Below are 11,439 nucleotides of genomic sequence, written 5' to 3'. Positions count from 1 at the left end.
ATCAAACAAACCTTAGATAATAATTAATGAGAAACTGGAAACTGAATGCAAATGCATTGAACTAAACTCAAAAAATAATTAACAGAAAATCAAAAACCGAATGCAACTGTATTGAACTAACCTCATAGAATAATTGGTGGGAAATCGGAAACTAAATGCAAATACATTGAAATAATCTCAAAGAATAATTAAAGGGAAATCAGAAACCGGCAAAGCATAAATAATCAGAAACTAGATGCAGATGTATTGAACTAACCTTAAAGAGTTATTAATGGAAAATCAGAAACTGGATCCAAATGCAATGAACTAATCTCAAAGACTAATTAACGAAACATTGAAAAATGGATGAAATTGCACTGAACTAACCTAAATAAATAATTAACGGGAAATTATAAATTTGATGTAACTGCATTGAACTATCCTCAAAAAATAATTAACGGGAAATCGGAAACTTGATACAAATGCATTGAACTAACCTCAGAAAACAATTAACATAAAATTGGAAATTGTATGCAACTGTATTGAACTAACATCAAAGAATAATTAACCAAAAACCAAAAACTGGATGCAACTGCATTAAACTAAAGTCAGAGATTAACTAACGGGAAATCAGAAATTGAATGCAAATGCATTGAAATAACCTCAAAAAATAGTTAATTAGAAATCGAAAGTCGGATGTAACTGCATCGCACTTACCTCAAAGCATAAATGTATGCTTTTTTAGCCTTCTCACATGAGTAATTAAGAGTAATTAGGAACCCAAAACGAAAGTGAGTTTATAAAAACAGACTCATACATGTATGCAAACTGTATAGAAATTGTAAATTATCGAACTAACCTAGAAAAACAATTAACGGGAAATCAGAAACTAAATGCAGATGTATTAAACTAACCTCAAAGAGTAATTAACAGGAGATTAGAACCTAGATGTAAATGCAATGAACTAATCTCAAATATTAATTAACGAAACATCGAAAATTGGATGCAATTGTACTGAATTAACCTTAATAAATAACTAACGGGAAATCATAAAATGGATGCAATTGCACTGAACTAACCTCAAATAATAATTAACGGAAAATCGGAAACTTGATACAACTGCATTGAACTAACCTCAAAGAATAATTAATGAGAATTTGGAAACTGATGCAACGTACTACATTAAACTAACCTCAAAGAATAATTAATGAAAAATCAGAATCTTGATGCAAATGCATTGAACTAATAACCCTAAAACATATTTGTATTATACGTAGGGGGAATAAATGTCTCGACAAATATAGTTTTACATTTTAAGTAGTGTTTATTATAATTATTTTATTGTGATTGGGAATGCCTTGCTATTCAAGTAGCTTCAATATTATCTTCGCCACATTGGGCATTCTCACAAAACTTCATTCAAACTTCTATTGTTAAACCTAACAATAAAAAGAAGTCGATGAGTTTTATCAAGGTTTGATGTTTCTTTTTTTTATTAAGAGTGGTGCAAAAAATTTAAATGAGTAATTAATATAATTTTCATATCTCATAGCTATGCATAGTTGCTAATATTTTTTAGAATAATTTAATATAAACGGCACCTGTTCGTAGGACATGTTCATGTGATAAATCTTTTCAAGTGAGAGTAGTGTATTCTTTGAGGATATGAAAACAATCAATCTGTTTTAGTGATTTGTTCACATTAGTACGTAAGCCGAGCGGTGATGATTTACCGCTAAATCACCATAAATATAATAAAACTATTATACAAGCTAGATTGAGTTTAAGATAATTTTATTTGAAAATTACGGATTAATATCCTAAACCACAAAGTGAAGATGCTATCTCAATTTGATCTCTTAATTTCCAAGTACTTATGCACCATAATCGCTGCTCATTAACGTATTTCGGTTTATTTTCAATAAAAATATATTCTGATTCAAAAATTTGCCGATAAATCATCATAAATCTAAAAAAACTATTATACAAGCTAAATTGAGTTTAAGATAATTCGATTTGAAAATTATGGATTAATATCCTAAACCACAAAGTGAAGAGGCTATCTCAATTTTATCCCTTAGTTTCTAAATACTTATACACTATAATCGCTGCTCATTAACGTATTTCGGTTTATTTTCAATAAAAATATATTCTGATTTGAAAATTTGTGTGAGACATTTTGCATAGACTCCAGTTTTTTCTAAACTCTATCACTAATTACGAAAATGATATAAATAAAGAAACAATCCCATCTAGAGCTTCATAGAGTCTCCAACTTTTTCTAAACAATATAGCTAATTACAGAAGAAGAAAAAAATGAAACAAAAAACTAAATTGCTAAAAACAATAGTTTCAACCAAAAATAATTTTCCTAAAACTCTTACGCCACAAAGAATAGTTTCCACACTAATCTCAAGTGAAGTTTAATATAATAAAGTTTCTTTCTATAAAATGACAATGAAACTATGAAAGAACAAAGGAAAGAATGAATTAAGTTGCTTAAACATCTTTATATATATATATAATAGCAGTCCCTTTTCCTGCTCTCTGAGGGTGTCCACGTAGGCTAATTTTAAGTACCCTTTTTACTCACGAGAAATAAGGATGGATTAAGAAAAAAAAACGGAGAAAAAACTGGTGAACACTTTAAAAAGTCTACAAAACCAAAGTCTGCAAAACCCACCGAATCTTTGTTTCATATGAAACTCTTCTAGAATCAATTGCAGAAATTATGAATGTCGGGGATTACCATGGGCAGCTTTTCTTTTATTCATTCCAAACTCACTCTTCAATCTTATTTTATGTTAGCTGATTTATGGGAGTCTTTTAAAGAATGGAGTGCTTTTGGCGCTAGGGCACCTTTAATACTCAATGATAGTGACGATGTTCTTCAATACTATGTGCCTTATGTATCTGATGATCAAATATATAGCGACTCGATGAAATCGCCTGAGTTAAGGTATTGACTCTGTTCAAAATGATGGGTTTTGGATTATCGCGTATGTTGTTTTCTTATTCGAACTAATTTGATTATTTGTTTTTGAAATAATTATTTTTTATGAATTCAGATCCATTTGGTCCTTCGGTAAGATATAACTGTTTTCTAGAGGAAAATGACTTGGAAGAATTCGCTAAGATGGTAAACAATGAATCGGCAGAAAAAAAAAAGGGGGAAACAACAAAACTGCTGTAGAGGTCTCCCACTCAGAATGGAAGGTTAACTCTAACCTCAACCGCTCTTCGAACCTGGTAAGAGAAACTATAAAAGAGTTTTTGTTTTGTTTATTTTTCACGTCTTTGTAAAATTATTCACTGACTGGCGCAACGGAGCTTGAAATCGGCTACTTTTCTTCTTCTCTCGGCTTTGCTTTTTCTCCAAAACCCATCATTCTCATTAATTGTTTCTTTTCCTTTTTCAGATTCCCTTATCCCGTTTATATATACCCTATGGAACTAAAAGTATTATGTGCCTTCTCCAAAACATTCTCCAAAACATTATTATATGCTCATTAATTGTTTCTTTTCCTTTTTCAGATTCCCTTCATTGCTATGTACCGTAAGGAAAGTTGCCCCACATTATTGAAAGATTTTTCCGAGGAAATGATCGTGAGAGAGGATAGGAATAAGGATACACGTGAAACTGAAGTGGCATAAGGTAATTTGTTTTTCATAGAAAAGATGAAGGATACTCACTCATCATCACTTGCAGCAATGAAACTAAATGTTGAGCAGTTGATGGTACGTCTTTGTAGGTACTTTGGGCCATCAAGGATTTGGACAAAAAGTGGTCTTTGCTTTGCTTCGGAAGAAGCTCTTTTAGTCATACTATAAGAAACGTTACGAGGAAGAGTCAAGACAGGTTTATGATCTAACCGGACTCAATTTAAAACCGGAAGCTTTTCGAATCAATCATCGATTCGCTTTTAAGACCCTTGAGAAACGTAAAGAGAGGTTGATGATGTCGACTCAAAGTTTAATTTGGGTTAAATAATTAAAATAGTTTTGGCGGTTATTGCAAGTTATGAAAAAGAAAAAGGGTTCCGGATTTCTAAGACAACGTATGATAAGGTTTCTTGTGAGTTTTCAAAAGGATGGGTTCTTTGGATGATTTGGACAAGTTGAAGGGAATGTATAGTAACAAATCGGTGAGAATTCTATGAAGCAAGTGGCTTCTAGGATTTCTAATGTTATTAATGAAAAAGATTGGTTTGATTTCCCAATGACGTCAACAAGAAGATACTTGATATCAACCGTATTTGGTCTCCCGAGTTAATTAAAATGGTAGTTGAGAAGGTGGTTGGTAATCCATGGAAAATTCTTCTCTCTTCTTCTGGTGGTTTCAAGTTACTTTCTCTTTTAAACCCGATTACTTCTTATATGATGCTGTGGTTAAGGTTTTAGCCCATTCACACAATTTTCGTTACATTGGCATATTGTTGTGGAAATGAAGGCATGTGGTCATGAAATGGAGATGGAGACATATTCTTTTGTTATGCTACTGTTTTGTAAGAAGCAACTTATTGATGATGCTGTGGAGTTGTATGAGTACAAGATGGGTTCTGCAACTAAGCCTCCTATTCAGGATGGCGTGTCTCTCTTTCGAAATGTTGTAGAGTGGGGTAGAGAGTTAGATATGCGGTTGTTTTCTAAAGTTGTGGAGACTTTCACTGAGGGTGGATATAGCCTGACAACGTCTATTCTTGATGAAGTTGTTAAGTCATTGATCAGTGTTGAAAAAGTGAAGGAATGTGATAAAATCCTCAAGGCCATGGAAAAAGGAGGATGCGTACCTTCCAATGAACTTTACAATAAAATCATCTACCATCTTGCTACTTTTTTTTGAGGTGAAGCAGGTTTTGATGATGAGTGAGATGAAAGCATCCGGACACATTCCCGATTCCAAGACTTGGACTTCTTTGATTTTTGGGCAATGCGTAGGCTGGTGATGTGAAAAAGGCATCCAACTCTGTTCGAACGATGGTCAAAAACTTTGGGATCACGATGCTGGTCCCGCTTTTGAAGAAGTGGTGAACAGGTTTTGCCGCCAGAGAAAAACTACAGAGGCGCAAGTTTCGTTCAAGACGGTTCGTGAACACCACTTAAAACCTCAAAGCATTCAACATACAAAATGTTGATTTGGAAGTTGTTGGCTGAGGGAAGGTTCAATGAGGCAATCGATCCTTCTTGGATTGATGAACGGTCACGGTTTCTCACCTTTTCTTGATCCATTTATCGATCATATCTCCAAGTCCGGTCCGGGATGATGCTATTAGCTTTCAACGACGCGGATTTAATAAGAAGTTTCCATCTACTTCGTAGTTCTCAGTATGATTGAAGCATTTTTGAAGGTTGGGAGGCATAGCGAGGCGCGGATTGCTTTTCAAAGTGCCCCAGTTATGTTCGTGAATCGCTTGTTGATGTCTTTGAAACTTTTGTTGCCCATGAACCTGAAGGTGTCAATGCTACTGCTGTTGCAGCTTAGGCATCATGGCATGCTGACTTCTATTGTAATTCTATTTCTCTATTCGCATTAGTAAGGAAAGCAGTAGTGAAGTAAAGGCCAATGATACATTATATTGCGACAACTATAGTTTTTAATGAGCCTGAACACAAATGGCTTTACAGAGAATTACTAATTATCCAGTGATAGGAAGTGCAAAATATTTTGTGAAAGAGCTATACAAACCTTGGAACTTCAATGTTTGAGGTTTTTTTTTTTATCACTTTATGGAAGTTGTTGTAACGAGGGTAGTACGATATAATTATCGGGCATGAAAACACTTATTTTGGAGTTCTTTTTTAGGATCTAAAGTGTCTCCAGATTGAAAGACTCTTCTCCACCGATGCTTGGTTCAATGCACCTCATGTTAAGATATCATATCGTATACAGAGCTTCTTACTGTGTTTGTGTCTTCGAAAAACTTATAGATGGTGAAACTTTCTAGAATCAAATTGTATTAAATTGCTCTCACCATACCCCCTAAAAGTCATTGGATACAATTTAGATTATGTTTTCTTTAAGAAAAGAGATCTATTCGTCATAATGGTTACAATCTTAGTTTCTTTGATATTCTTTTAGAGTTATACAAAGCTTGACAATGGTAATGGAACTATAGCAGTAGCCTCGACCAATATACTAGATCAAGTGGAACATTCTATCCAAATGCCTATTTTATAAATTGATTGAAATATGATATTTTATGTGAATGTTGGCTAAAACATCGGGATTCATGCACACTTGATATGAACATGTCATACAAGTAAATTATATGAACCTTATTTACAATAAATTTACAAATTTGAGGTGTCATTATCAAACTTTCTGATTTGGTCTTAGATATATGAATTGTTTGAATATGATCTTTTATGCAATTGTAGGGCTTCAATCTCATGATGATAAGCGATTATGAATGGGTACCTGCATCTTTTTGGGATTTTTGCACAAGCCACAATCATTGATTTAAAATTCTCCAATTAATAAGGTATTTCTCTTCTTCTTCTTCCAGTTTTTTCTAAATGTGTATATTTCGTTAGAATCACATACTTTGAATAAAGATGGTCAATGTTAAATGAATACCATTGGCCCTATCTTGAAGAATTACTGAATATCAAATTCTACGCTCAATTCTTCAAATATGTATGCCCTATCAGGTTAACAAATATATCTTTTTGATTATGTACTATGCAAAATTAGTAACTTTGACTTACTACAAAATCAATGCTTACAGGTTTATCTTCACTCAGATAGTTTAAAATGTTTTTGGATTAAAATATCATTTTAGACATTTTAAGTTTTGAAGCAGATTGGCTAAAGTAAAACCAAGGAAAACCACAATATACATATTTTTTAGTGTGTTGTCCAGATTTCACAATTTGTTTAATGAACTATTGACATGCACTATCGACATGCTTGAAAATTTTGATTGGCACATTCAAATCAATATAGACACATCAATATGCTTTTTAGTGTGGTTACCACATCAATAAGCTATTCAACACTGGGTTTGAAAAGTAGCATGTTTAGAAGAAATTAAATAACATACCTAGACTTTACTTTATTAGTATTTTTGTTTGTAGAAAAGGTTTTTTGTTGGACTTGATCTATCTTATGGTTCTATGTATCCCGAAAGGATCTTTAGCTTAGTAGAAGAGTGCTTAAGTGTGTTACTACATCTTAAGTGATTGTTAGAATGTCTCGCTGAGTTTGTTTTAAATACGTTATTTTGAAACTATGTTTTGCTTTCAATTATCTACAGCCAAGTCCTTTGATGTGGTAAAACCAGAAAAAACCATTCAATCGTTGCTCTCGCAATTCTCAGGTTTGTTTCATCAATTCTTATATGACTTTTATTCCTTTCTCTTTCCTTTAGTGTTTCAGTATTATATAATTATTATTTTATTTTCTTTGGTTTCACTTTGTTTGAGTAATACAATAAATTGGATGCATGTTTAGTAGAAGGGGTAAGGACTAAGGACTTTTGATTAGTATCAGAGTCTTTTCTGGGATGAAAGAGAGGAGGAAATCACCAGTAGATTGGTGAATATGAAAAGTTCTCAGGTTTTGGTTTATTTCATTGCTCTTATTGTTTTCATGTTTTTTTAACAGTTCACGAAAGATAATGAAAGACACATCAAATTGAAGAAATCAAACTGAGAGTCGTTCTCCTCAGTCGATCCCATTCTCCAGTATGACTAATATCCCGTGATCTTTTCATTTTGTAATGTATATTATATTAGAGTACTTATATCTCTTATAGGAAATCGTTATATAGAAGTTGGTTTTTTCCTTTGGGTAGGTTGCCATGAACATGAAAGTACTCAAGGATGTGTAGGAGTTGAAACAGGATGCCGAAGAGTTGAACATAACTAAGGATGTGGATGATGGGAGAGTAGCTAAGGCTAAGGGGAAATCCAAGCTGGTTGGGGATATTGAGGAGTTAAAAATTAAGCTAAGAAAAGTGGAGACGAAGCTAAATAAGGTTTGTCAGTCATCTGCAGTTACATCTCATTTCCAAGTAAACTTATTAATGGGTGGCTTGAATTGGTTGGAGAGGTACAATATGAAATTCTGTTTCAAAGAACAAAGTAGATTTATTCCAGCTTATGTTGCTGGACTTTGTGTCCTTCTCATCCTCAACATTTGCAGTTACAATGGGGATTGTTATCAGTATACACTGCATATGAGACACCATCTCAGTCAATATGTGCATTATATTAAGCATATCACCTATATGAATCACGACACTATCTTAAAAGCCTTTTTCTGTTCTGATTGATTGTTGAAAGTGGTTACTCTAAGGTATTTTCCATCTGCGAATTATTTCTGATAAGCCTACCTTTCCCTAGGTAAACCGCCTCCATATTTTATCTTTATATATGCTGCGTTGCACAGTGTTGCAGAGTATTGGTCCCTGTTGGTGCATGTTGCAATAACATAACTCACTCAACAGTTTTGTATGTGAAAGTCATTGAGAAATGTGGATTGCATTTGCAGGATGAAAGATAGTTACGAGGCTAAGAGAAGACAAGTGCATAGTTGCTACAGAAAGGCAGAAGTTAATACCATAACCAGAAAGTTGGCTTCTAGATATCATAGAATATTGTATTCCTAAAAAATGAGTTATAAGTACGATTGCTTTTCCATGTTGATTGATGGTCTTATGCTCGTTATCGGAGGAAGAAAAAAAATTGATATTAAACCTGAATAGTCCGAAATGTTTCATATCAAATTATTGCATTAGTTGTTTTATCTATAACGACTATTTTCTTTTTCGTAAGTAGAAATGCAATACTTTCGATTACATATTGTCTTTCCCATTGCGAGGCAATATTGGAAACACTGATTAGTCGAAAAAAAAAATTCAAGTGGATTTCCTCTTTTCGTTTGTTTGTGTGATGGCCCTCATTAGTCGGAACTTGGATACCAATTATTATTAGGCTCATAGAAAGAACGTTGCTAGAAACAACTCAAGAATTTGGAAGGTCAACTTGCCTTATGAGTGGAGAGTTTTCCTATGGCAATACATAGCTGGAGTTGTGTCTACAACAGACCGCTTTGCTTCTCATAGTTATCGTCGATAATGCTTGCTTTGCTACCGAGAAATTCAGAAGGTACATTCGTCATTTCAACCACTGTTTATGGATATTGAAGAGATTTGTAGTCAATCAAGATAGTTAACATTACAATGGTGGTATAGAGAGGCTGACAAGTTAGCAGTTCAATGATAGGATTTATCCGACTTCTTTTATACGCCTTGAATACCCGATTCAATTCCCCCTCCCATTTGCAACAAGCAGCAATACATTCAATGGCTTCAGTTTGGTGGGTAATCTCACCAGCATTTTTAGCTTAATGTATTTAGTATGATGTAATTGATTAAGTACTCACTATTTTATTCTAATCTCCTTCTTAAGCATCGTCTATTGTTCTGGCTTTGTTGATGATCACAAAGTAACACTTTGCTCTGTCCTCCACTTCTCCCTAATACGCCATTTGGTTTTTGCTTTTTTCAAACACATCTTTTGTCTGTCCCTTTTTTTATTTTATGTGAAATGGTATGGGTTTTTCAGTCCCTAAGCCAGCCTTACCAAAAAAAAAGAAAGGAAAAGAATGGACTATTCTCTATCATGGATGTTTAAATGTTTACAAGAAGACTATAAGATAGAGTATGAATGTATGATGAAAATTTTAATTTTGTTTTCACGAAGGTTTACATTGTGTATATGGGAGCTCTCACTAAGAGCGCATATTCATCTCTAGCACACCACCAGACCATTCTAGAACAAGTTCTTGAGAACAGGTACAATTATTGCGTATTAGTTAATTAATTCTTCACATTACTTGGGGATTTCTCTACTTTTTTGTATCCTGATTTAATCACCTGTGATTATTTTTTCTATAGTTTTTTTTTTTTTTGAGTTTCCAGTTCGCTTTTAGATTCCTTGGTTCATAGCTACAAAAGAAGTTTCAATGGATTTGCAGCCAAACTCACTGCTAGAGAGAGGAAAAAGCTTGACAATTAGTATAGTACTTAACTTCGATTTTAATAATTAAAGCATAGCATCTTGCATGCTATATTATTCACGTGATATCTTTGACACATTTGCATTGGAGGGATTGTATCCATCTTTCTGAGTAGAACAATAAGTCTTCACAAGACAAGATCATCAGATTTCATGGGGTTCGAGTACAAAATGTGGAAAGAGTGGCTACGAGAGCAACGTCATAGTGGGCGTCATGGACACCGGAATCTGGCCAGAAGTATAGAGTTTTAATGATGAAGGCTTTGGTCCTCCACCGAAAAATGGAAGGGTAGTTGCGACGGAGCCAAAAATATTACATGCAACAAGTATAATCCCATTTTTAATTGACGTAGAAGTCTATCAAGTATAAGTTACTTTTGTCCTAATATTATGTCATTCACGTTCTGCTAGGTATGAAGCTAATATAGCAAAACATTTTCAACGTTGCCCACCTTAATTGGGTGTAGAAACTATTATATCATTTATTTAAGAGGGTTTCTAACATTGAATGAGAGCTTATTTCTAATAATTAAATATTTGAGGTTTTTCACGTTGATTCATTGTAAATATTATGTGCTTTGATTTTCAACTCTATAAAGGTTGAGATTAACCCAATAATTGATAGCGGAAAAAAAAAACAGATATTGGCCCAATAATTTGACAAATATCTTGCTTTTACTGGAACAGTTAAGTAATAGGATACTTGATAAATGTTTAACAAAACGTATTATTTTGTTCAATATCATTATCTTTGGGGATATAGTTGTATGTGGCAGTAACAATATAGTATGGATCACAAAAGTGAGTAGTCGATGCTTTCATTTCCAATGCACTGGATTTGGGTAACGATTGGCGAATGAATGACACTACAAACCAAATGTTTTAATCGCCAAGGATGGTTCTAACCCCAACTCCCCAACATCTTTGCAGGCACCATATATTAGATTAGGCGTGCGGGCTTTCGGCATTAAAGCAGGGGAACCATGCAACCATGCTACGTACCTGACAATGTAGTTGCACATGAATCCTATGCCTTCGATGCATATTATTACTAGATGGGAATGCAGTATTAGTAATTTAAATCAGAAATTGGAGTATCTTTGTTAATCCCATCTGATGAATCATTTATAATTTTTTTTTTGGTGCCATGTTTGCAAAGACACTACAAAATGATCATTAGAAATTGGTATTACACATTATCTTAGATAATTAACGGGAAATCCAGTTTATCTTAGATAATTAACGAAAAATCAAAAACTGGATACAACTGCATTGATAAATTAACTTCAAAGAATAATTAACGAAAAATGGATACCTCATAGAATAATTAACGGGAATTCAAAAACTGAATGGATGCAATTTCACTGAATTGACCTCAAAGAATGATTAACAGGAAATCGTAAATTGGATGCAACTGCATTGAACAAATCTTAAAGG

The 11,439-nt window shown here is 33.6% G+C and overlaps 1 long non-coding RNA gene across 1 annotated transcript; it reads left to right on the top strand.

The window, feature by feature from the left end:
• Positions 1-2,650: 2,650 nt before the first annotated feature.
• Positions 2,651-3,640, top strand: LOC147479304 (uncharacterized). Its single transcript, XR_015203735.1, has 3 exons — positions 2,651-2,938; positions 3,048-3,228; positions 3,514-3,640. It is a non-coding gene; the product is annotated as an uncharacterized LOC147479304 (long non-coding RNA).
• Positions 3,641-11,439: the final 7,799 nt, after the last annotated feature.

The sequence above is a fragment of the Coptis chinensis genome, chromosome 8 (genome assembly GCF_015680905.1).
Source record: "Coptis chinensis isolate HL-2020 chromosome 8, ASM1568090v1, whole genome shotgun sequence".
In the NCBI taxonomy this organism is placed as follows: Eukaryota; Viridiplantae; Streptophyta; class Magnoliopsida; order Ranunculales; family Ranunculaceae; genus Coptis; species Coptis chinensis.
The sequence above is the reverse complement of the archived record's forward strand: the minus strand, read 5'-3'. Positions and strand labels throughout refer to the sequence as shown.